This window comes from Colius striatus, chromosome 8 (genome assembly GCF_028858725.1).
Source record: "Colius striatus isolate bColStr4 chromosome 8, bColStr4.1.hap1, whole genome shotgun sequence".
In the NCBI taxonomy this organism is placed as follows: Eukaryota; Metazoa; Chordata; class Aves; order Coliiformes; family Coliidae; genus Colius; species Colius striatus.
In genome coordinates this window covers 27,939,120-27,965,629 of record NC_084766.1, presented here as the reverse complement: position 1 = coordinate 27,965,629, position 26,510 = coordinate 27,939,120, and positions in this window count along the sequence as shown.

The following is a 26,510-nucleotide window of genomic DNA, read 5'->3' as shown; positions in this document are numbered from 1 at the left end:
GAAATGGTATTCACCTAAACAGCTGTACTGTAGATGTCTGCCTCTTAAACTGCACATCCTCTGTTCCCTGTAGATCATGGTCAGAAGGAGTACTTTGAGAATATTTTTTATACATCCTACTGGCAAGGTATATCTTAAAATTAGCCAATTTTTTAATTGAAAACTTAAAATCATAATCTGGAAGAACCTGTTTATGGTTTATAAACAGACTCAGTTTGAAATCCAAGATTATTTTCATAACACTAGCTTAATGAAACATTTATAACTGCACCCAGCACCTAGATTCCCATTTAATCAGTGATGCTTTTCTAAGTGCAGTTGAGTGTGATCTGTCAATTCATCCACAAATGAAAAAGGTATCCAGTCAGGATGCAGCAAATCATTTCCCAAACTCCAGAAGTGATGCTTCTGGAGGTGATGTGCAGATTTCTTTGGTTATTAAGAGAGAAGATCTCACATTGTACAAACTGTGATGAGTCTTACAAATTTTGTTACAAAACATCTTCTGGAGCAACTAATTTCCACTCATGCCACAGGAAGTTTTAATACTCTTAAGCAGGTGTTAGAAGCTAAAATACTCTGTACTATGGAGAGATGACGGTTGCCTCTCCAGTCTCTGCCATTAATCACCAAACTGCAATGACTTAAGAGAGTGAATCCCTTAAATTAAAGAAGATACTGGGGTATATATACAGAATGAGGAAAAACTTCAGATCTCTGCCTATCAGTAAAATACATGTGGTTTTGTTTTCTTTCTTTTTGGTATGTTTTTTAGTCTCCAAATACTCTTTGGAATCAAAGGCTTCAGGCAGGCATCGAATTGAAGAACAACATATTTTAACCTTCTAGTCAAAGCATTTAGATCACAAAAGATTTCCAGTGTACCTTTTCTCCTGTAGAAACAAAGAAACATTTGTTGAAAATTTTGTCGTGGTTCATCAGGGCTGAGTACCTTAGATGATTACGTTTGCATTTCAAAGAGTAATGCACATCTGAGTGGGTCATTAGAAGCAACTCATACGGGAATGTAGGCAGGATACTGCTGAAGAGGGACAATTATGTATGCCCCATGTAAAGAAGGAGGAAAGGATTAGATAAGAAGTTGTTACTGGGTTTCTTCTGTAGTTTTTGGATTGCATGGAGGGTCTTAGAGCTTGTTGGGTAGGCAGTTCTCACTGACTGTGTTCACCAGTCACAGAATGCTGCAGTGAGACTGTGCATAGGATGTCTCTGGGAGTGGCTCTAAGGTGCTTGCAGCTGCAGGAGTTGTTGGACAGTCTTTTTAAGTCAGAGAGTTTAGAAAGTAGTCTGTGCCCCCACTGCTTTTGCCAGTGGGAAGCAAACATCTAAACCAACCTAAATGTATGGCCATGGAGGGGCAGGAGATGCCTGATCATTGCCTGCATGTAGAAACTCTGGGAAGGTATCAAGACTGGTTTGGAATGCTGTCCAACAGGACATTGGGGATTAAAAACCACTGGAGTTTTGGAAGAGGAATGGAAAAAATAACAGATTTTTTCTAAAGAGCTGAGTACTTGCCTCATTAAAAGATTTGATGCTTTCAACTGACATGCTCATCTTCTAATTGATTCCAATCGGTGACACATACTTGGACAATTTGCTCTGAAAAGGAGGAAATATCATGTACAATAGTAAATTGCAATTATGATTCCTGCAAATTAACAGTGACTCAGAATTCATCAGGTGGCCTTCAGTGATAGGTACCAATTCCATCAAGTCCTAGAGAAAGTGTTGTGTCATTTTTTTCCTGCGCTGTTAATTTAGACTAATGCTTTTTACTGTTGGTTGTCAGCTTTGACTGATCAGACAGTAGTTATGTTTCATTTTCCCTTTTTCATTATGGCACTTGGTGAGGAAAAATACAAATTAATTCACATGTTTAATCGTAGCATTGAAACAGTTTTTTTGGCTCTAGTTTCAAGAACAAGCACAGAGAGCTGTGTAAAAGCACTGATTGGGTTAGTGATTGTGTGAGTGTAAATTCTCCAGTTGTTTGGTCTTTCTGTGTTTGGACAGAAGTTTTTTCTCACGGCCAGTTTACCACTTTCTAGGATCCTGTAAATATCTGCAGAAAGAACAGTCATATTGCCACAAACAGCTTCCTTTTCCACATCAGTTCTCTCTCTCGATTAATTTTCCTCTTCCATACAATCTTAATCTCAGTCTCTGTGACCTACCCGCAGAGAAGGTAAGAAAGCCTGAGAAAGAGGGCAGGTGTAAGAAGTCAGTGCATGTGCAAATTTAATTGGATACAAGGAAGAATGTCAGTCCTAGGAGCTGATCAATCCATCAGTGCTGGCAAATGCCTTCATGGACTTTAAAAAGGATGAAAAATGGACAGCACAGGAATGTCCTTTCTAGGCTTTTTCTAGCTGAGCAGGGGAACAGTTTCACTCTTCTCTCCTGCACCTCAAAATGTCATTTTGGTAAGATGTTGCAATTCTGAAAGACACTAGTGGTGGTTTAGCTGGTCAGTCACAGACTCCTGGATGATATGGGGAGTCAAGTTCAGCAGAGAAGCCGGTTAAAGTGCTTGAAGTAATGGAGTTTCAGACTCTGAAACCACCATCTATAGCATTGGGCAATAGGTGTCAGAATAAATTAATTGGAGAGAGATGTACTTTCTGCAGAAAGAGTGGAGAAGATATTTCAGTTCTGCAGGCTGTAGGACTTCAGGAAACAGGAAAACTAAGAAGAGGACTAGTGAGGGGATAGTAAAAGCAAATTTGGTGGAAGGATAAAAACCATAAACTGACAGGCTTTCTGATTTCTGGTGGTGATTTTTGACCAAGGACACCACTTACTTTGGTTTATTGCTACACTGCTCAGGAAAAACAGAGCCTGGATTCATATGTTTTAAAATAGAAGAGTATACACTGACGAGAGTACCCGTCTTGTATCACTGGTGATTTTATTTTTCTCTCAGTGCAAATGAACCTCTAGTACACCAGAAAATGGATTACAGTCCAAAACACAAGGAAAACAGTTCTTTGGGGTTGAGCAGATTAATTTAAAATAAAGCTATTTTTTTTTCCAAGTTGCCATATTCCCTCAAAATGAGTCCATCCCCTGATCCTGAAGCATTCAAAGCCAGGATTAATATTTATGCTGACCTAAACTAAGTGTTACTAAATCTCATTTTTAAGACTTTTTTTGTTGTTTTTTTTTTAAAGAAAAGTTTGTTGTAGCTATCTCATTTTAAAATAAAAAGCCCCAAAGCACCAAACATTGTGTCCAACTCTAGTGCCTGACTAGATAGAGACAGTTGGCAATGGAGACACAGCTAATCAATGCCCATGCTGCATGCCTTGAGAGCCCTTGCAGCAGCAGCCACTAGACATATCTGAAATGGTATAAGTAGACTTTCTCATTTTATCTTAACCTGCTTTCTGTTAACTTTCCATTCATTTCCTTTTGTCCTGAAATAAATTTAGTGCTGGTAAATATTGCTGTAACAGACAACATGACAAAATGCAGGTGTCTGCTGTGTCTAAGTACAGAAGAGGCTTTGCTAATTATGCAGGGCTGTGCAATAATTGTATAAGCAGTTGTAAAGGGCAGGCATAAGGTTATTGGATATTGAAATGATGAGCCTGTGAGTGCTGTCCTGTGGGACAGGCAGTGAGATGTGGCACAATGTGGGTTATATTCCTTCCTCTTTTAGAGTCTGAAGAATTAAGGATGATTTCAGAGACTCACATTTCTTTTTTCCTCGCTCTACAAGTGTAGAAAAATCTATTGCAGCCTTTAAAGGAAAAGTAGAATATTCCCATCTACTTCAACCAATGGATGAGGAGTCTACAGGACAGAGAGGAATATGTCCAGGGGGAGTTCAAAGTCCAAACTAAGTTCTCCAGTGCATTTTAAAAATCTCCTTAGAAGACAATATCTTAGTTGCTTTGGTATTTTTCTCTGCAATCAGTTGTATCTGGTTAATGAGTTTTATTGTTACTGGAATGCAAGCTATCAAATCTGTTTGATCTCTTTTCTCTATAAAAAGTGAGCCTGTGGTTTTCAAAGAGCAAACCATCAGCCTTAAATCAGTACTTTGCTAAAAGTCCACTGGCAAGAGCATTCTGGAAAGTTTAGAGGTGAATATGGCAGCTACCTGTAAAGTTATTTTGTGAACTCAGGTTGATATAAGGCAAATAATTCAGGAAAGGATTAGGCATTTACATGACTATGAATAACATCAGCAATTGCACTGGCAATGAGAAAATTTACAGGGGTTATCAATCCTTATACTTCAGAGCACTGGGGCCATTTCTGGGAAGAAATATTTTCCTGCCTACATAGACCTTAATCCTCAGAAGCCTCAACGAATGACACCAGCCTTTAAAGCATCTTTGAGTGATTCGGAACAAGAGGTACACCATACCTCAGGGTTAGTTTCTTTAGGAGATTAGAAGGGCAGTAGGGCTGGCAATTTCCACTGATCTCCACTAGTCCTGAAGCAGGGACTTAACACTTCACCTGTTATTCTAGAAAACACTGAAATGTGAACTGCTGTTGCCAACTAAACCATAGAATGGTAGGGGTTGGAAGGGACCTTTAGAGATCATCTAGTCCAACCCCCTGCAGAAGCAGAGTCACCTAGATCAGGTTGCACAGGAAACTGAAGGGCAATAATTAATTTTTTTAAAATCTGTTAGGGGTCTCTTCCAGATTTTCTTCAGAATTACAGGAAACCTTTTTACTTCCCGTCTTTGGCCTGGTGAGCATTTTACTGAGCCTCCACTAAGCCACGAAGCACTGGGAAGAAAGTGCTCCCTCACTCCAGTTGTACACCCTGCCACCTGAATTACGAGTTCCATGTCCACATACTGTCTCCTGCTGTCTTCCTCTTCCCCCTGCAAGGTTACAATCCCTGGGGAAACAGAGAGTCACTAACAGTTTTCACAACTGTGATGTTAAATCAGCACAGCAAAATTTATGGAAAGACTGAGGGAAGCAAGTTTGTAGTGTAATGACACTCTAAATAGCTATTTTCTGTTGCCTTTCTCAGAAGGGAGAGAAGAGGGATTTATCTTGGGTGTAATTCTGCCAGACTATGTAGAGCTGCACTGGGAGTTTGTCTCTTGTGATGCTGTCTCTACTTGACTGAAGGGGTCTTATCTTCAAATTGCTTAAAGTACTTGTTCCCCAGCCCAAATGATAAAATAGAGCTTTAGGCTCTGGATGTTCTCCAGGTTTTCCAGTAGGAGTATTTCTTTGCCAAAAATACAATGCAACCTCATGCTTGCCAGCCCTCATTTGCCTTGATGTCTCAAATGCGATATCCTGGATTTCATCAGGAGATTCTGATCTGATGTGGGAGACAGTAAAGCCAAGGGAATTGTTTTGAGTTCAAACCCTCTTAAGCACGGCGTCATATCATGGTGAAGCCACCAGCTGAAATGAAGACTGACAGTTTAATTTCTTGAAGTACTGGAAAAGAAAAGACATCTGCCATGATGGCTACTGGCTTCCTCAAGCTGATGGTAATAGACTGTGAGGCCCTTTACAGCTAAAGAAATTAATCTTTTTTTTTCCCCTAATATACCTGTCATTTTCTGTATCTGCATCAAAAGAAGCATGGCCAGTAGGCCAAGGGAGGGGGTTCTTCCCCTCTGCTGTGCTCTGTGAGACCCTACCCACAGTACGCATCCAGCTCTGGGAACTCCAGCATAAGAAGGACACGGACCTGCTGGAATGAGTCCAGGAGGGTCACAAAGATGATTGAGGGCTGGAGCACCTCTCCTATGAAGACATGCTGAGTTAGGTTTGTTCAGCCTGTAAAAGAGAAGGCTTTGGAGGGACCTTCTAGGAGCCTTCCAGTACATAAAGAGGACAACAAGAAAGGTGGAGAGGAACTTTTTATGTGGCCAAGGGCAAGAGGTAGTGGCTTCAAAGCAAACAAGGAGAGATTTAGGTCAGATATTAGGAAGAAGTTCTTCACTATGAGGGTGGTGAGGCATTGGAACAGGTTGCCCAAAGAAGTTGTGGTTGCCTCATCTCTGAAAGTGTTCAAGGCCAAGTTGGACAAGGCTTTGAGTAACCTGGTCTAGTAGATGTCCCTGCCCATGGCAAAGGGGTTGGAATTAGATGATCCTTAAGGTGTCCTCAAATCCAAACCATTCTGTGATTCTACAATATTAAAAAGTATTTTTTTTTTACAATCAACAGCATGGCTGTTTTATCTCCTTATCCTTTCTCCGTGTGCCTCTAGCCTCTGCTCTCCACGAATTTTACAAATCTCCCAGTCTAATCTACTTTGAGGCAGAAGTAGATTTGGACAACAATAAAAACAAAGACTTGAAAATCTTCGCTCAAAACTTTGTTTTGTTTTAAATAACTATGTCTTAGCTATGAAAAGGATTCTTCTAAAAAAATTAAATGAACCAGTAGCGATCCTTCTCCACACAATATGGCATTTCACAAACATCTGTTTTCTTTCTTGACTCAATGAAAAGTTCTGATATCTTGAACCTGTGACAGAAAAATCACCCAAAAGGAAATGAAAATGGGAGATGAAATTTAGGATCAGAAAATATAAACAGCAGAGCCAGACCAATCAGGTTATGGATGCATTTGTAGTTATCACCTCTCCCACCTGAGTAATAGCAGCTCCACTTACCCACTCCAGTCCTCGGCGTGCCTGTGGCTTCTGTGGATTCCTGTCCATGCTGGCTTTCCAGCTCTCTTTCCTAGCCAGGGTGTGCACCAGCTGTGTGCTCCCCGCCCCTCTTCGATGGAGCTAGTCCTTCACATCTCACTTCTCTTCCCAGGCAGTTCGTTGAAACTTGTAAAATGTGGCTGTCTCTGGGACTTATCTCCCTCTTTCAAATGTCATTGAGATTGGCAAGTGTGTTCAAAAGTTATTAAGGGAGGAATGGTGAATGGTTTGACAAGGTACAGTATTTCCTTAGGAAATAGAGATGCGGGAAAAAAAAGGATTGTCATGTAAAAATCATGAGTTTTTCCAAAATATAAACTTCCTGTAGTCCCTTGAGCATCAAAGATTAGCAAAAGCTGGAGAAATTTTGAACTACAATTTAAACTTCAGTGCTTGTGCTAGTAGTTTACTATTAAATTATCAATTATTTTTGGGCTCTGGCACATTATTTATTCATTTTGTTTTTAAAGAAAAAAAAAAAGGAACATAGAACATAATGGATATAAAAATGGCCTTCCATGGAGGAAAAAACCCCACAAATCTAATTTCATCCAACATTTGAAGATTTGGGGTTTTTTTAAAAGATTTTCCTTTAGTGTGGTCTGGCAAATGATGGGAAAATTATTGTTTTCAAATATATGCTATAGAGTTGTTCTTCTTGATTGATGGATTATTTGTAGGCTCTTCTACCAGTCTCATTTGTATAGTGGTTTTACTCTTGTTTGGTGGAGAACTGAAGGTACAAAGAGCAGTGTCTGAGACAGCCCATGGTGTGAGTGTATAATTCTTCAGATTAATTTAGCATCATAAACCCAAGTCACAACAGCCCTCAGAGTGGAGAAGAAAAGACTTTACTGCATAAAAGCTTAACCACACGACAGAAGACTGCAGTATCATAGTGTATGAAACGCAAGAAACATAGATGGATCTCACATTCCCTGTCTGTATAAATGCAGAACTGCAGAGGCTGCAAATTGCTCTTGAAGCACAAGGGAGATGGAATAAAGGAGTTCTATTCTCATTTGATTTCAGTCACAGAGTTTGTGGGACAATCTTTCCTGCAACACTTTTGTAACACAGTGTCTGTAGGTACTTAATGCTGAGAATGGGATTGGAGAGCTACAGATCTACAGATTGGTTTAAGAAGCAGAACATTTGTATATTGAGGGTATAACCTTTCATATTCTTTATGACCTGAGAAAAGAAGATTTTCATGTACACAATTGATTGGGTTACATGCAGAATACTTAGAGGGAATTCCTCCTGAGCTTTCTGATACACTAAGATGAAATCTCCTACAATTTAACGTTGAAATGAGATTTTTTTGCAGAATCAAAGCCAAGAAAACCAACATTTTGGCTGCAACGTGGGACCTTTGAGCTATTTTATTTAGGAATTCTGTGAAACTAGATGCCTAAGGTTTGTTTATCTTTTTTCTCTCTGTATGAGTTGCAACAATATTTCAAAATGAAAAGAAAATGTTAGGAAAACATTCTGCTAACACTAACTTTCAAAACTTTTGACCACTTCTTCACTTTAGGACTGTTTTTTGGTTATTGTTCTTATAGTTACTACGGATGAAAAGACAGCAAACAGTATCCTGAACTATTTGAATAATATATGAATGAGGGTAGAGCTTTTTGTCTTTAATTCAGTTTCTTTCTTTCTTTTTTTTTTTAATTAGACCATATCTTCAAACAATATCCCACATCACTGTTTTCATCTTCACCAAGAGACAATTTCCTCTCCTTGCTCTATGTTGGTGTCTTTCTGTTGCCAGCAATAAATAAATAAATACCTGAAAGCTAACTTTTTATTATATTGCAGTGGTACACTGAAATCAAAACATCTCAGACTTGAGTTAATCAGTGGACATTTGCAGAGGGCAGTCAGGTCCCAGAATTTTCTCCTGTGTCTTTTTTCATATGGAAACTTATCTATATGCAAGCTGCCTGCAACACAACTTTGTAAGGAGACAGACAAGTCAAACCCATGCCTGTAGGGTTCTTCATAGAAATTAGGATGTGCCTGCTGGGACTCCTGTTACAAAGAAGGAAGAAGGAGAAACTTTTTATTTTACATAATGAGTCCTCATTAACTCATGTGCAAAATTGAACTCAGATCTTTATCTACAGAATTAGAGGTGTAATTATGAAGGTGCTAACAGCTGTAAACGCTCACATATGTCTTGTATAGACTAATGTTTGGGAAGGGGGAATGCTTTGTACTAAAAAATAATTTTTCATATGGACCAAAGATATTTTCCTGTTCATTCTGGCTTCTGTGCATCTATATAATTGGGCTCCTGCTGGATTGCATCAGTGTGTCACCTTTTGAGATGGTGAAAAATTGTGGCCTCTATGGAAACGCTAATGACACACGTGATGTTCAGCACTGGTGGTAATATCTGGGCTGAGAGGACCTTCAAAAGGCAGGGGGGAATGGAGTGGGGAAGAGAGAATGCTGTATATTTGCATTTTGTTTCAGAGTTGAAACATTTGTGAGAGGTCAAACTGGGGAAAAGGACAGGGTTGCCAAAGTGAATTGTGAAATGATGTTCATGACTGCATTTTTTTCTGCATCTATGGATGATCCTTTGGCTTTTTATCTGAAATCTTAACCTTCTCAGTGAGTATTAAAACAGTTAATAGCTCAAGTCTCCTAATAGAGCTGTAAAAAGGGTGCCAGTTTTCATGTCTTCAGCAAGTAGAAGCAAAGACTAGAAATATCATTATGTATGAATTGCTTGTATCCACCTGTGCTGCCTTTCCAAGCCCTTTTGACCATAGTTTGAAGCTGAGTGCCTGAATGACTGTAATGGGTTCAGGTTGCAATATGGGGCTGGATCCAGACAGCCTGCTTCAGGGTGACCAAGCTCATCTTTTAGATAGAAAGAACTATTGCAGATTTTCAACATTTTCACTAAGAAAAACTATTTGTCCATACTTTTGCTTAGAACTGCTGAACCTCCAGATCCCCACATCTGCTTTCCATCAAGCAGACACCAACATGAGATTGTTTCTGTTCTTTCTGGACACTGTCAGTGGACAAAATACCTGACAAACTTCCTTCTTCCACTCAGTTGTTTTTATTATCTCCTCTTCTAGATAAATAGCAGTGAGGGAAAGGTCTGTGGTGGCCGGAGATGGACTGCTTTGAGAAGTAGTTGGCTAAGGGTTTAAATATTTGTCTGCTCTATGGGATATTCCCAAGATATTATCTGCATACGTTCTCCCTCTCCTTACTCAGATTCGCAATGCTCTTGTAGCAGGTGAAATGCTGCTTTGTGGACTGCCAGTCCCTGAAATGGCTAAATCAAAGTGCTCTGGTGCATTGAATTTTGGCATTATTATTCAGTAAATCATGTATCTTCCCCTCATCTGCTCCCTCTTGATATGTCTTGTTATTAAACAGCTATTGCCTTTGACACCAGATGAATGCAGCCTGGATGTCCAGGCAGAGCAGAGCACACCTAGGAACAGCGGGTTGCTCCTGGGGCAACCCTCACTGAGCACAAGTTTTCAGGCACATTAGCAGTGCTGTGTCCAGAGCTGTTTATCAAGCACCAAAAGTGGCTCCTGAAGTGCTACTGGATATGCTGCTAACTCTATCAGAATGTGAAACGGAGAAAAAGCCAAATCCCAGCAGCTGTAGGAGGTGGGCTGGGAAAGCAAGGGCAGTACAGGCTAGAGATTAAATCCAGTAGTTATATACCAATGCAAAGTCCTTTTAGCTTTTCAGTGAATAAACCTCTAGTCTGCAATATTAATTAACAGTGTAGTGGTTTTGCCTGGGCCAGGTTTTCAGTAGCAGAGGGGGGGTACAGAGGTGGCTTCTTTAAACAAAGATCTGCCAGAATCTTCCCCTTTCTCCAGCCAACAAGGTCTATTCAATCTACTTACGTATTTCTTCATAGCTATGCTCTGATTTTGGGATGGGCCATTGCTAACTTACTATAAGAAACCCATGATATTTACAGAACTGTTTTATTTCAATTGTGTCAAGCTGTACTATGCCCAGAGAGATCCCCTTCTTTAATATTTTTTTGAAAGGAAGGACATGCTCTGAAGCTAACAATTATCAGTCAGTTTGGGCTTTTTTACTCAATTTCTTTTAATGGTTAGCTCTGGAATGTCCTTGGACTTTGCAAAGTAAAGCATGCTTAGCTTAAGAGCCGTGGCTGTATAAACGCTTTCAGAGCGAGATATGAGGCTTGTGAAAGTCTTTCAATAATTTTCCAGAGTACTTTGAGAAAGGTAACTTTGGTTTATGAATCATTTTTGCTGATAAGTTCATTTTCACATCTCTCAGACTAAGAACACATCTTGATGGGCTTAATGTTGCAACTAGTGGGGAAAACCCTATACTTAGTGACTGTATTCAGCGATGATACGACAGTACAGATCTTCGATATCTATTAACCCTTTGCACATTTCATTGGCATTGCAGCCCTGCTGCTTGTCTTCCCTTTCTGCATAGTCAGTCATCAGCCACTGAGCTGAAGTGGACTCACACCTGCAGAACCCTTCAGAAAAAGAATCTGAATAGGGAAGAGGGGAGAAAGATGCAGACACAAATGGACAAACACATTCTTTAAACTCAAGATTTCAAAGCCATCCCCTTATTTTCCATCTAGGATGCTGTGCACCACTTTTATAGGAAGACATATTGTCACACCCCTGTGGAGGACTGTGGGTTAAATGTCTGTATGGCCTGTTTCAGAGCTCAGAGAAAAGCCTGTAGAAAAACTCCCACTGAGGTTATTAAGCTAAGAATCATGTCTCAGCTAGGATAGCTGTGTTACAGCAATTTCCCTGTTGGGGCAGGTGGAGCTGGTACAATTTGGCCCATTTTAAAAATAAAATTGCTTTCCTTCATAAAAAGCCTGTTTGTTGCTTTGCAATTGCTTCTGGCAAACACTGACAAGCTGGTAGAATTAGTGGGATGGTTTTGGCAAGGTTGCTTGCTTCTTCAGGTTCTCCCACCCCTCATCTGTCCATTTCATCAAGTTTTGCTAAATTGAAGGCATTTATAAAAAAAACCCACTTTGAAAAGGAGGGAAATGCAGTATTCAGAGACAGTGAAGCAGAAAGCTGAAATGCAATGGCTTTTACTTTTTTGTTGAATTTGAGATGTATCATCAAGGGTAAAAAGCACAAAGAATGACTGTCCCCCAAAAAAGGAAGAAAAATAGAAAGGAAAAAAAATCTTAAGTGTACTTGTGTCAGCCTTCCAATCCGTAAAACTAAAGGTTAAGCTGTGAATTGGGAACAGCAAAACAGGTGAGAGAAAGAGAAGATCTTTGGTAAAAGCTTCACTAAGGTCTACACAGCACTGATTTGGAGAGATACAGGGATATGGGAGATACTACTTTAAGACATATGGGTAATTTACTGGTGTCAGAGTGCTCCGAGGTACTGCAAGGCTGTTTTACTGTTCTGTCTGGCTACTACCTCTCTTTGCCTCTCTAGTGTATCCTGGAATAAATGCAGGCAGATTTTCCTTCATGCTGTTGAATTGGTGTACAACCCTAAAAAGGATTGCCATACCAGAGCTTCTGAGCTTTGTCAGATCTACAGTCCATCCTCACCCCCTGCAGCTGAAGTAGGCTGTGTCTGACACAGGTACTGCTCTGGAAGGGTTAGATTTGATGGAGTGGAAGCTGAAGCAAGCGATGGATCTTAAATCAAGTCCTGTATCCAAAGCCTCTAATGTATACTGTGAGTATGACCCTAAGTCAAACTTTGTGAAGAAGAGCCAACTTGCTGATAAAACTGGTGAGGGAGATCATTCAGCCTGATGGCACAGGTTTCACAGGCAGTGCCCAGATGTAACCAGCTCAGGCACTGGTGTAAAGCTCCAGCCTGTTTTCACCGCCTCGTTTCTCGTTTCATCCTGGTAACTGGCATATGTTCCGTTTATCTATGATAGACACTTTCCCCATCCGTTGCACTTTCAGGGTGTGATGGCTATAAACCACTGGTTACAAAGCCTGAATGTTTCAGTATCTAGTGACATTTAAGGAAAAAGATTGTCAAGCCCTTGAAAGAAACACATCACTGAAATGCACAAAGAAGCAACCGTGACTTCCTTGCTGTTAAAGCGATAAAGAAATTAACGGCACACCAGGTTCCCAAATCCCACTGCTGTTTGGAGATAACTCTCCTTTTCTCCTTTTTTTTTTAAAAAAAGAAACCTCTCCTCTCCCTCTACAATGTATAAAAGTAGCTGCAGTTAAAGGGATACCAAGACACAGAAAAGATATTGCTTCCCCTGAGTTTTATGAAGCTGATATCAATCTTTTATTTCATAAACTTCAGGCCTGTTATTACCCTAAAAGCGTGTTCCATGGCATTTAATATGACACTGATGAGAATACAAATAAGGGGAAGTGAGGGAGATAGAGGACAGGGAGAGAAGAATCAAATGATGTTAAATGTGAGGACCTGAACAGCACTTCCATATCCGTTCCCATTGAGAAGAGTTTAAAAGGGCCATGAAACCACAGAGCATCTGAATTGTGTTTGGGGGCAGTAAATCAATTTAAGCTTCAGCAGTGAGGGAAAAAATACCATCTGAGGAAGGTGAGAAAAGAAATTTAGGTTATGGAGGCATGAAGGCTTGCGTGTGAGCTAATGGGGCATGCTTTATTTGAGTGTTGTGTGAAAAGTCAGGGTATAAATGCCCTTGATATTGGGATGATTTGGAGTAAAAAAAAAATGCTTTGGATTTTCTAAACTTTCACCTGGAAGTGTAGGAAATGCCATTTCATTTTATGTCATGTTTATCCACTGCTTGGCAAGATTCTAGTAGATGTGCATAACCTAAAGGTGAGAAATGTTCTTGCTATTGAATACGGAGAAAATGTTGGATCACTTGTTTTGTTTCTTCTCTGATACGTTAATAGCTAACAATTGGCACATTCCAAAGAAACTAAAAGAGGTAATTTTTCCTGCAGGGTGTAGCTATGGAATTCCTTACTGCAGGACTTTGAGGATATGCAGAGTTTGCACAGATTGAAGCAGAGACTGGACAAGTCATGAAGGGAAATCCACTGAGAATAACTGCACATATATGAACCATATTTGGTCTGGCAAATCCTGGAGCTGCAAACTGCTGGAGATTGGAGAGTATTCTGAAGTATTACTTCATGACTGTCCAAGGCTTATATTACTTCCTTGGCATTTGTTTTTTGTTGCTCTCAGGCATGTATTCCCAGGTGACCCCGACTCACTATGTTCATTGTGAGGATTACTGGCCTCAAGACAGGAGCCATCATGATTTTTAGGCATTTTATTCTTTGAGGTATGAGGAATTCCATGCACACTCCAAGATGACTGGTGCATGTTGCTTCAAAGCAGCCCACCTTGCTCCTTAACGCACAGGAGACAGCCCCACAGGCAGAAGCCAGGATGTGAGAGAAGGGAGAGAGAAGGGCTTGCAAACATCATGGTCTTTCTTGAGGCCATTCTTTCATTGCAGTGCTAGGCAGAGACAATGCCAAGTGTACTTTTTGCAGTTACAGAAATAGACTCAAAAAACATTCATGGGGCCACGTCCTGCGGGAAAATAGGGTAACCCCACCAGAGTCAGCCTTGACCTATCTTAGCTGAAGATCAAACCTACAGTGCTGTTGACACAGGTGGGCACACCAGACTGCTGTAGTGATCATGCAGGATACATAATCCAGCTTCAGAGTAAGAAGCTGAGCATTCAGCTAGCTCATAAAGTCACTGTGTTCCCCAAGCTACATCCTCAAACTTTATTGCTGTGAGGAAGTTTACAGGGCAGTAGAGAACAGAAGGAAAGAACAAATGTCATCTCTGAGTGAATCTGGAGGAGCTGTGAAGTGCAAACTGGGCACAGAGTTGAATGTAGTCAGAGCAAAAATGTCTTTCTGTTCATCACATTTTAGCAATATGATGTACTATCAGCTGCTGAGAGAGCAGCTGAGGTATCCGAGAAGTCAGTTCAACAGTCTTTTGAGAAATCTAAGCTAGTACTTTTGAGAAGTGTTGCTGTGAACAGGATGTAGCTGAAATGGTGATAAATTACCTGATACTGCCATAGGAAACAACACTGCAGGTGTCCTCTCGACAGCCCTTCCAGACTCCCTCAATGCTACACAAATATACTATTTTTTTAATGAATTGTTCCATATGTGATATGTATTATCAGTTCCCTGTTTACAATTTCAGCTCAGGTGTCCTGTGCCAAATTTTCATCCATGAGTATATGAGAGAAAATGTTCTCATTTTCAGATTATTGTTCTGAGGATTCAGGACATGCACATGAAGACTTTATGTATTTTTCCACAGGTATGAAACTTTTACAATATTTTGATAAGAAAAAACCTATTGCCACAACTCAACATTTGTCAAAACAGCTATAATGCTGTTTAGAATTGAGAAAATAGTGATTAAAATTGCAGCAGTCAGAGTATCTGTTTTGAGTTTTGATGAGATGTAAAATTGGCTGAAGTTATTTCAGAGCTCTGCAAATGAAGACTATCTTGAAATGTCAGTACTTCATGAGAGCTTTCAATAGCTCTTCAAGTGACACAAAGTACTCTTGTGTCAACCTTAGAAACTCCAACCTATGCTGCTGTTCCTACATAAGGAATTTCCTTTGCAAGGATAGCTGAGGACCAAAGCAGTTTTTTAGGACTATTAGAAAGAGAAAACAAGTTTTAGAAGAGATTGCAAATTTGCGAAACAAGATCTTTCTGGAATTTTTTTCCTGACTGAACTGAATGCCCAGTGGGGGAGGAGGGAATATCTGTTGTCATGTTTGGAAAACAGACAACATTAACAATGTGATCTGAGGGCTTAATCCTGCAACATTTTTGGGGTTTTGTCCCAGACATGTAATTCCCACTGATTTAATGTTGGACATCCTTTGACTTTTTGCATAGGCTAACATCTCTTATCATTTGGATAATTTGGACTGTAACTTTTTGTGGGAATGGACTGTGGTCTTTGCTTGGTGTTCAGGTACATTGTTTTGTGGGAAGCTATTCTTCAGGAGTGAAATACTTGGTGGACACAGTGCCACAGTTCCACATGGGCAGCAAATGAGTTCCTTCCAAATGTGAGATTATTTAGTAAATCCCATGCACTAGAAAAATCTACCCTTGTATCTATGCATTCACTCTTACTCCTGTGCTTAGGTTGTTGGAGTTTTGAACAGCAAAATCCAACAATTCCTGAATGAAAAGACCTATCCCCACTATCAAATTGTTCTACAAAAGCCCAAGATCTTTGGGGTTTTTTTTCACTGAAAACATTCCAGCTGAAATTCTCTGCGAAAGTATGGTTTTGACCATTTCAAGTAAAGGCAGGAAGGTCACCAGAATTTTCCTGGTTGTGCAAAGAAAAGCTGTAATGATGGTGTCAATAGGTCACTGCCTGTGTTTCTGTAACGTTCCCTGGCACCTTTGATTCATTTCTCCCCAGCTGCTTGTGAATATTTTCAGGTGTTTTATGAGCAGAGGCAATTTGTGCTCTGCCTCTCTCTCCTTTAACGGATGATGCTTCTGTTTTCCTGATGAACTTCCTCCTTTCCTCATTTAGCCTTCATTTCCTTGCATAACACAGGGAGCAAACCCATGCTCCTTAGCTAGTAGCAGGAGGGGGGAGACAGACCAGGTCATGATGTCATTTGACCTGCACTTGAGCGAGCAGGAACTGATTTATGCCTTCAAAGCTAATAAAAACCCTGCTTACTTGTGGGACAATTCTTCCAGCACCCAACAGAGGGCAGAGCAATTTTCACCCAACTGAAATTGTATGTTTAAAAATGGTCCTCCAGGAAACAGAAACAATTTTATTACTTAAAACTTGATTCTGCTGAATACTAAAAGACCTATCTAATAGAAATACATTTTTAAAGTAATGAAATATTTACAGCTGGAGCCTTCAGCAAAGGAACAGTAGAGTATGTTTATTTTGCAGCTCAGTAAATTATATATATACCAAGAATCAAATGGATGCTTTCAGTTGATCATGTTAATCCAAACAAGCTTTCTTTATGCTTTTTAATCTGGAGAATTTGTTTTACATTCCTATGCACATAATTATCAAAGCATCTATTAAACACTATAAATAAATCCAGGCCCTAAAATTTGTCTCCAGACTCTAAATACGTAGTATGACTGCAGGGCATATAATTTCTCAGCAAAAACTGGTAGTTTTGTCACTCTCCCTGGGCCCTTGCTAGACCCTTAAAGGAAAAAAAACTGCAGTGATAGCTAAATAAATATTTGCTAAATAAGAATATATATATTGAAATTTATGCAAAACTATTGAGAAATATCTGGCAAAATTTCCATCTCTGTAGAGTAATAAAGGCTGCTTGTAGCTTTCCATAAACTTTGTCCAGGATGGACAAGAACAGGATTTGCTTTCAATGCTTGTTTCCATATCTTGTATGCATGGGAAAGTCCCAATGTGGACTTTCTACACCTAGACTCCCATGAGTATTTCGCAGGAGAGAGACAAATTGTATGGAAACACAGTGAATGCTGTCAGCCAGAGAAGCTCTGCTGTTGCTTGAACTCAGTGAAGTTCACCAATTGCAATAGAGGAAAAAAAAATCAGAAAGACTTGAAAACTCAAATAAAACCTAAAAAAATCTGATAAAAACCCCAGTGTTTACCTATGTGTGGTAATTCTTCTACTTCCCATCAGCTTTCCTGTTATCAATGCTTATTGCTATGGGTATATAACATGAGCTGCAGGATTTAACGCTCTTTGGGTCTCACTGGACAGCCAGTGGCGTGATCCTGATCTGCCTCTGCTGAAGGTGAGTCCTGGTCACATCATTCAGATGTAGCCATTCAGTCAGTGGTCACTAAGGGGGACTTAAAAGTGAATTCAAAAGGTGGACTGGATGCAAGGGTATCCATTTCACTCATTCTTTGCTATTCAATCTGGTGAAGTTTCAGTATGCAAAGTCATAAGAAAGGAGAGACATGGACATTATGACAGAATAAAAAAGTAGAAAGAAATGGGTGGTTCAGCCAGAGTCACACTACAGGTCATTGCCAGTCACTCCCAAATACCAGACCTACTCTGGGATTTATAGAGAAGCATCCTTAGGACAAATACTACATTCAGATGGTTTTACTCTCCCACTTTTCTCCTGTATTGGAGCAGGGGCAGCCTTTATTATAAGATAAACATGTTTTCTGCTTCAGCGTGAACTGTTGTATCCATACCACAGTTATTTCATAGCCACCCCAGTGGAGTCCATGACAAGTTAATCCTCATTATCCAAATAATGGCCTAACTTGTTATCGAGAGTCTTTTTTTAAAGAAGTTAAATGAGGAAAAATATCACTAGAAAAAGTGCAGAAAACAAAAAGCTTAGTATTGCTTAGCTGGTTCTTTCTGGCTGAATTGTTCTCTAATGCTGAACTTTAATTGGAAAATAACAGCATTCCTGCCTGCTTTTAGAAAATCAATATGCATTTTTCTGTCCCACTCCCCCTATTCAGGTTAATTCATTACAGGGATATTTTTAGACAACTGAATAAATTAAAAAAACCCCTTTCCAGTCAGAAAATAATAACTGTAAGCAGACAGAAAGAGCTGTCTTTGTCTTGCCTTCAGTGTTGCTTACCGTTGCCCATGCCAATCGCCTGCCCCAAATCACTTGCCACTCTTTCCACAAAGCTGGATCTGTAGCCTGTATTCCTTTGAACTGGCACAAACTGATGGATCAGTGGCTCTGTTTGGCAGGGGCTGAGCTTTTGGACATTTTGCAGCAGCAAGAGCTTGGCAGTCTTGCCTCAGTATATGGATGTTAACGCCAGTTCACTATTTCCTGTTAACCAAGTGAAAGAGTAAGGCAGGAGAAGAATGGACAGAACTGAAAATGCAGAGGTGACGTCATACTTCACAGAAAATGCCTCACAACATAAACAAACAATAATTCTAGCAACATTGTTTTGCCTTTTTTCAATACATAGTCCCACTCAAATCCCCCTGGATCTAATTAAAACTTTGTTGGCCACCCACCAATCAAGATAATTACATTGTCTGGCAAAACCAACAGCAACAAAGACAAAAATAAGATTGTGCAGAGAGATGCACCTATGTGTCAAAGGAAAATAAAACAAAACAAGGAAATGGTCCAGGCCTCATGCCTTATTTATTTATTTTTGCCTCTTTTGGAAACTGCAAAAACAACCAAACTTTATAAAAGGTGTGGAGTTTGCACCTCAAAGAGTCCTTCTGCAGATGTTGAAGGCAGCAAAATGCTCAGTGTGTCAATAAGAATTTAAAACCATGATAAGTGAATCTTGCAGGAGACCAAGGCACCATATTAAATATTAAAATGAGCTGACTGCTGGGAGAGACTGAATCAGAAAAGAAGCTCTTACTGCAGTGAAAGGGCAGACGCTTAAAATGTGTTATATAGAGCAGTCACTGCTAATAAAGCAAGATAAACCAGGACTTGCTTAAATTCCTCCCAAGCAAGGTCTGAGATCTGTGATTTATTCCTTGTTCTCTCAAGTTCCCTGACTGCTGCTGCTGTGATAGCTGGCTTATTCCATGACAGCAAACATGTGTAAGCTATGCTGCAGGCGAATCTGATCCAAATTCCATTGAAATCAATGAAATGACTACCACTGATTGCAATCAGACATAAATGAACTGAAATGTACACTGGGATCTGGCCAGACTGGAAAATTGAAACCATTTTTAAAAAGGATATCAGGGAGTCTTGATAAAAATGTTAAAAATGACTTTGGATTGAACAAAGACAAAAGTGAAGCATGTTTAATGTCTTTTGAACGAACATTGTTTTAAAAGGAGGAGAGAACCAGAGCAATTCAAGCTCAGACAAAAATACGCATTTGGAGGGTTCCAAACATTGGCAACCACAGTTTTGGAATAAGAATAGTACAAACCTTGAATTATTAATTGCATGGAAATACACTCAAATTGAGTTTTTCCCCTTGATACACAAGTCGATATTAAACACAGAGCCATCCACAAGCAAACACTCCCCAAAATAAATGGAATGTCAGGGAATGCTTGCAATGAAATCAGCAGAAGCATTGTTATGAGTTCCTTCCACTGCTTGGGCTGTTTATTGACCTTTGTGTATGTATTAAGCAGTCACACTTACTGTTTTTCATCACCTTTATTTCATAAATCTGATTCTTCTAGAAGAAAGTCTTCTGACTGAAGCTGAGGGCACTTATTTCTTCTGGTTTTCTTTTTAAGACATTGCTTGAAAACTGATATAATTTCAATTCATTTTGAAATAATTTTACAGAGTCCCTTTATACACAATGTCAAATTTAAACTTAAAATAAATTAGCATTTTCAAGGTCCTGTTTACCAGAAACAAACACCTTTATATGAGCTTTATATAGCTTAATCTTCCAGGTGGCACACCCATAGATGTCTCAGATAAATTGCTAAGGGTTCTGGGCCAGAAATGAACCTGGTACCAAAGTTCCAAAAAGAAATTCTTTTATGTCGCAAGGTGTTCTAGTAAACATCTTGAGTAATTGAAGCCACATGTAGAACAGACTTTTTTTAATTCCCTAGCCAAATTGAATTTTAAAAAGGGACAAAAGAGATGCAGAAATGAAAGACTCACTTCAAGCCGAATGCAAGAGTTTGTTCAGCTTGCAGAATAGTTGTTTATTTTCTATTTTTATATATATTTGTAGAGAAATACTTAAAATATACATATTTTTAAAAGATCCTTCAAGCAGGCAAAATTAGCTCCAGAACACCACATTTAAGCAAAGAAAGAAGAGGAAACCATTCATTACCCAAGTGCTCAAATGGAATATTTAAATGTTAGTGTTTTGGCCTTGTATTTTCTGTTGAAACATCTCAGTTTAGATTTTGGGCCAGCAGGAGCCTTCTCTTCAGATTGTTCTCCATAGTTATGAGGGCTAATCTTCTTTTGTTATTTTTGTCACAGAAAGAAAGGAAGAGGGTTGATAATCTAATGTAAAACCATGACACCGAGAGCTCAAAATTCACACTGAAGAGTGACAACAATGCAATACAATTTCCTTTGCATATTCTCCTAATTTGCCATCACCTATTCCAAACTCATCCTTCTGCTGCTTTGGTCAGAAGGCTCGAGTTTCCCACCAAGTGTAGGACTGACATGCTGTCTCTCATGACTGTGCCCTCATTAGAGGGTGTATCTCTCTCAGTCCCACCAAGCTACATCATGGTAGATGGATGCTGAGAAGCTGTTGAAGAAGCTACCAGGCTGGAAGGAGAAATGGTCTGAAGTTTTCATGTCTTCATCAGCCTTTGTTTCTGACCTGGCAGAGCCTAGGAAACAACTAACCTTACAAACAGCTGCCCCAACTGGAAAGTTGTCTGACTATGCATTGCAGTGTTCAAGTGTGGATGTCTGTTGGAAAGTATCATGCTGCTTATCATCTAGCAGAAAAACTCATGTGAGTATCCTCTAACTTGTTTTAGGTAAAAATGAGCTGAGTTAGTAAAAACAATTTTAACTGGTGGCCAGATCTCTCTCTTGATTTTGTACTATGGGACTGTGTGTATGAAAAGCGCTGCTGATTGATCTGTGAGGGACGCAGCTGTCTCCAGAAAAGGACTTCTGACCATGACTTAAGAAATGATGCATCAGTGAAGCAAGACAGAATTGCCTCACAGAAATTTTTGCCTGGTTGTTTTTTCAGTTCTGAAATAAAATACTGTCAATGAGCAACCTCACATCTTCAATCAGCCTCAAGGGCTCTTGCTTTTTCTGTTGGATTTTTTTTCCCTTGCAGTAAAAAGGTAAGAAGAAGACTATATTTTTTTTCTTCTACTAGAGGTTTTATCTTTAGTTGTACCTGGAACTTCTACTTCTGGCTAAGAGAAATCAAGCTAGGTGCACAAGCAAGAAAACACCATCTGTAATGATGACAAACTATAAACAGCATTCACAGGCCATTAAGTTTGTAATCTTTTTCTCTTCATCATTATTCTCTTACCTCCATTAAATTCTTCCACAACCCAGTGAAGAAGCCAAAGGTGACAGCAGTAGGGTGATAGACAAGAATTTTTATTGTCCTGTCGATACAGATAAACCCAGAGCTGATAGAATGTCAGGCAAACTTCCCCAGTGATGACTAAAGTTCAGTAATCTCTGAAAAAGGGAGAAAATACAAATGATTTTTATGTCTGTTAGGCTTTTAAGAAGATTTATGTTACTGAAGTATCCTGAGTCTACGGAAGATACTTTGAATGATATTTATTGGTCACAGGAAACTATTATCTGTACTTGATCAGCCTGCTTCAAATTGCAGATTTTTAAGGTTGCAAGACAACCAGAGGCATCCCACTGCCACGATGAGCGAATACAAATGACTCAGTGGACACAGCTAAACAACCTGCAGGTGATTCTGAATAGCTGCAAAGGCCTTCTGTTCATCAGGAAAAGGAAGGTTTGCATCTCCACTGAAGGAAAAGAAGAGACAGGGACATGCTGAGAGTCAGATATAGAACAGATGCGTGCCTGGGAGAGGGTAAGGTAAAGCCCAGGTATTTTGGTATGACCAAATCTAGGATGTTATTGCATGCCTGACTTTTGTTTGCCAATGGTTGTCACCACTGGTAATAGCATTGCATTAGACCTAGAACTCCAGTTGACTCCACTCTCAAATAAATGCTGGGAGTGCTTCAGGACTCTGCAAAGGTTTGGCAACAATATTTGGTAACAGTACTCGAGGTAGGTGCGATAGGACCCGAGAAGATGAAATTGCTTCAGAGGTCCCACTGATTTGTTCAACTACTGCTGGAGATGCAGGCACCTAATGATAGAAGAACTGTACTGGTCTTGGAAGAATCTGGACTTCACTGTAGCATGGTATCTAAGCTTATCCATAACCTGGGAACCATTTGTCATTGAAACAGGTTATTGGCTTTATTTTGGTGAGAGAAGGGATTTATTCCTGTCTTTAGCTGTAAACATGTCTTATTCTTGAGCTTTTTGCTTCCCATGGATTCAGATATTCAAAGTTGGTTGTGAGAGGCTAACCTCCTACTTGAAGCCAGGCTGCCATCATCATTAGATCAAGTTGGCTATAGCTTTTTCTTCCCAACATAAAAAACCTATTCTGGAATGGCACTATCTTCCTCGGTCAGCTGTTCCTAATGTTCAGTCTGAATGTTTTAAACACCAAATTTGTCTTATCTTTGTTTTAGCACCTGCCACAAAAAGAAGTGTTTGTCACTTTCTTTGTAACTCCCTTTCAGGCAGCTGATTGCCCGTTAGCCTCCACTTCTCAAGGCTAAACAAGCCCAGTTCTTAGCCATCTCCTTGTAGGTTGTGTGCTCACCTCCTTGGTGACCCTCCACTTAGTAACCTTCCATATTTTTTCTCCATATCCCTCTAGATCTGGGGCCCACACTGGAAACACTACTCCATGTTCAGCTTCCCCAGTGCTAAGAAGAAGGAAAGATAGTTTCTTCCCATCCCCTGATGATGTTTTGCCAAAGGCAGATCAATGTGCAGTTTGCTTTATTTGCAAAGAAAGACTCCGAAGCAATTCCCAGACCTTGTCCTGTCAGCTGATTGTCAACCTTTGAGAGTGGTGATCCAGCCAACTTTCAAACTTCTGTCAATTGCTTTGACCTGCTCATACTTCCTCAGTTTACCATGAGACTGCTTGGAGGACGGTGGTACAATTGCCAGCTATTTAGCAACAGAATGCAATTATGTTGGTCAAGCATTCTTTGCTTTTGCTAAAATCATACTCGTATTTCTTGGTTACATTCTTGCCTTTCATGTGGTTTGAAATGTCCACAGCATACATTTCAGTTATTAATGGCAAAAACCTTCTGGGTATTATGGGGTTGCTTTAAAACGGTCAGGATGAAATGTGACAATTGCTGGGTCATCCCTGTGGTTATCATTCATATTGGTGGCGATGAATGACTTGACTACAAGATACACCTCAGGCTTCTTTCTGCCAATGTTTACTAGTTTAGAAGTTGTTACAATAAAGCTCCTTCTAGCTCTGAGATCCAACTCAGTTTTTTACTTAGCTGCAAGCTCAGAGCACTAACTGAGTATGTGCAGTTCTGATATAAGTGCAGTCCTTGCAATTCTACTTTACACTTAACTAAACTATGAAACCCAGCAGAATCTAAGGCTGGCTTTTCAGGGCAGCTTTCCAGGTTTCTTAGGCTGCAAAAGCTGATCAAGAGAGAAAGCCAGCTGGGAATTTCAAGAAGATTTTCTCATCAACTGTCTTCTGTGGCCTGGGGTGCTTTTGGATCTTAAATCCCGTGGTAATCACTGAGAGGGGAGCAGTGCTCAGGAGCGCAGGGTGGAAATGGATTGATGTCTCCAGATCATAAGGGAAGAGGATCACTGGACCAGTGAAATGCAAGGCCAGCACAGGGAAGCAGATGTCACTGGAGAAGAAATGGCAAAGGTAGAATTAAATCCCAGGATCTATAAGCAGGGTCAAAGAGGGCTAGATTCAGCATCTATGTGGATGTGGCACTGTGTGGCCATGTGAGTGCTGCTTTAGCACACCACTGGCAGCACAACCTTATTGTGGGGTGGGAGTGACGGGGTAGGGAGTGTCACATGCTCCCTTCCTCTCATAGCAAATCCACACTTGGTTTGTCACTGAAATCATTGGGTAAAGCTGGTCCAGGAAGTCTCTGCAGCTGGAAGAGCAGGAAGGAGCTCTGAACTGAGTAAAATGCAGTCCATGCCATGGATATGAAGTTTGCTGTCTGTGGTGAGATGGTGAGAAAACTCTTTAGATTCAGGTGTGGTAGTGAAAGAGAGGAGCCTACATGAGAGCTTTTCTGGAGGAGAGGGAACTAGAAATCACCTGTTGTCCCCAGAGAGAGTTGCTGGCTGATAAGCATCACTGGATATTTCAGTATAAAGAATGCTTTAAAGAAAACTGTCACCAGGTATGGATGCTGAGTACCTTCCTGCACCTAGAAGCAATCACCCTGGTCAAATCTACTTGCCACTCAGCTTTCCTTGCCAGATAAATTGCTATCTGAAATCTACATTTGAGGATTTAGCAAAGTGTTGTGGCTCTTTAAGTTATAAAGTGGCAAAGTCTTGCACTTTTTTTGATATTACTTTAAACCTCAGTCTTTGCAACAGGCTGCAGCAAGAGGGAGTAAAAGAACAAAAAGTCCTTGCTGTTAATATTTATGGCAACTAAAGCAAAATTGCATCACATTTGCAGATGAATGGGAATCCCTGTTAAAAGCTTCAGCAGCTTAATTTTGGGATGGCACTGGTTTGGGGTTTGATTGCCTGGAATAACAAAGGAGAGCTTTCATGTTAATTAATTTAGAGGAATTGTTAGTGTTAATAAATAGTTCAATCACCTTTCCAAAAATAGTCTGAGTAAGGAAAATGATATTCAATGGAAAGAAGATGCAGATTTTATTTCAGTTCCAGATTGTTTTCAAATAATTTTGTGTGCCAAATGCATTGCCCCATGTGAGATCCTAGGATTTACTGCTGATAATACCTATGTAACAATTATCTAAATATTGTTGCAAAACAAGACACATAGGTAAAAAAAATCCATTTGTTCAGTGAAATAAGAGGCACTTGGAAATAGCTGTTTTCATGTATATAATTAGTCTCTATTTTATTTAAAGAATGAAGCATCCAGAATCTATTTGGAAAAAAAAAGATCTCTTTGTGATATTTACAGTTGAGAGCCATCATTATTTTTTTCTTAAGGGAAACTGCAACAAGCCTTATTGTACCCTGATTTGCAATTATTTTTTTTCAAACAAAGATTCCTTTTGGAGTAATTATGTCTAATGTCTAACTACAGTATTCATCACTCACCGTGGCTTGATAGGAATCAATGGAGCAGTGTTCTTCCTGAGCTCCCTTCATTACACAGCCTTTACAGAGAAAACTGACGATTGAAAATGAGTGTAGATTCACAAAATCTTGATATACAAATATTTAGCAGAGAAAGATTATACTGCCTTGACTAAAAGACATTCAAATGCAAGAGAGACCAGGCTGTTTTATGCCCCTGCCCTATATTGAAACGTCAGCTGGTTAAGCCTACTCAATTCTGTTTCTTTCTCTCCATCTTCTTTCATTCCTCTTCCTCCCTTTCTGACTCCAACAAAGTGCTGGAAATGTTGGCATAGTCCCTGAGGTGCTTCTGTCATTCAGGATACAACTTCTAGCATGTTTCAGAAGACAGGAATCCTGTGGAGCCAGGAAGTATCTCAAGACCACATTTTCACAAGTAGTCGTTGACTAGCAGTGTGAAACCCTCTGAAGGAAAGGATTTCTGCAGATAGCAGATTATTGCAGTCACTGACGTAAGGATTTATGTCCTTGACCAAGTCCATACTTCCACTTGTCTCTGAACCTGCCCAGTCCCAAGTGAAGATTTGTGTAGTCATCCATGTTTCATTGTGTTCCTACTTTTCTTAATGTTATATAAATCCTTAGGAAGATGCTTGCTCTGCTGAAACAAGCTACTCAGAACTGGTATCTACTCCCTTCACTAGATTCCTGCTTGTGCTTCCTGACTCTGAAAGTGAGAACTTCCTCCAGCCCTCTCATGTCGTACAGATCTCTGCCGTTGCAGTAGTTCCTCCCTGGTGGGGAACATCCTCTGCCACTGCTTATCCTGGTAAAGGCAGAAACTGAAGAGGTCAGCTGAGACCTGCATTATTCATTTGCTCTCATAGCATCATATTTTACAGTACTAGTGATTGTCTCTTGCTCCATGGCTCCCGGGGCTTGCTCCTGTCTCCTCCCTCAAGGCAATACTGGCTGTGTGAAACTGGAGAGCAGTTTCCTGGTTAGGTAGTGTAGC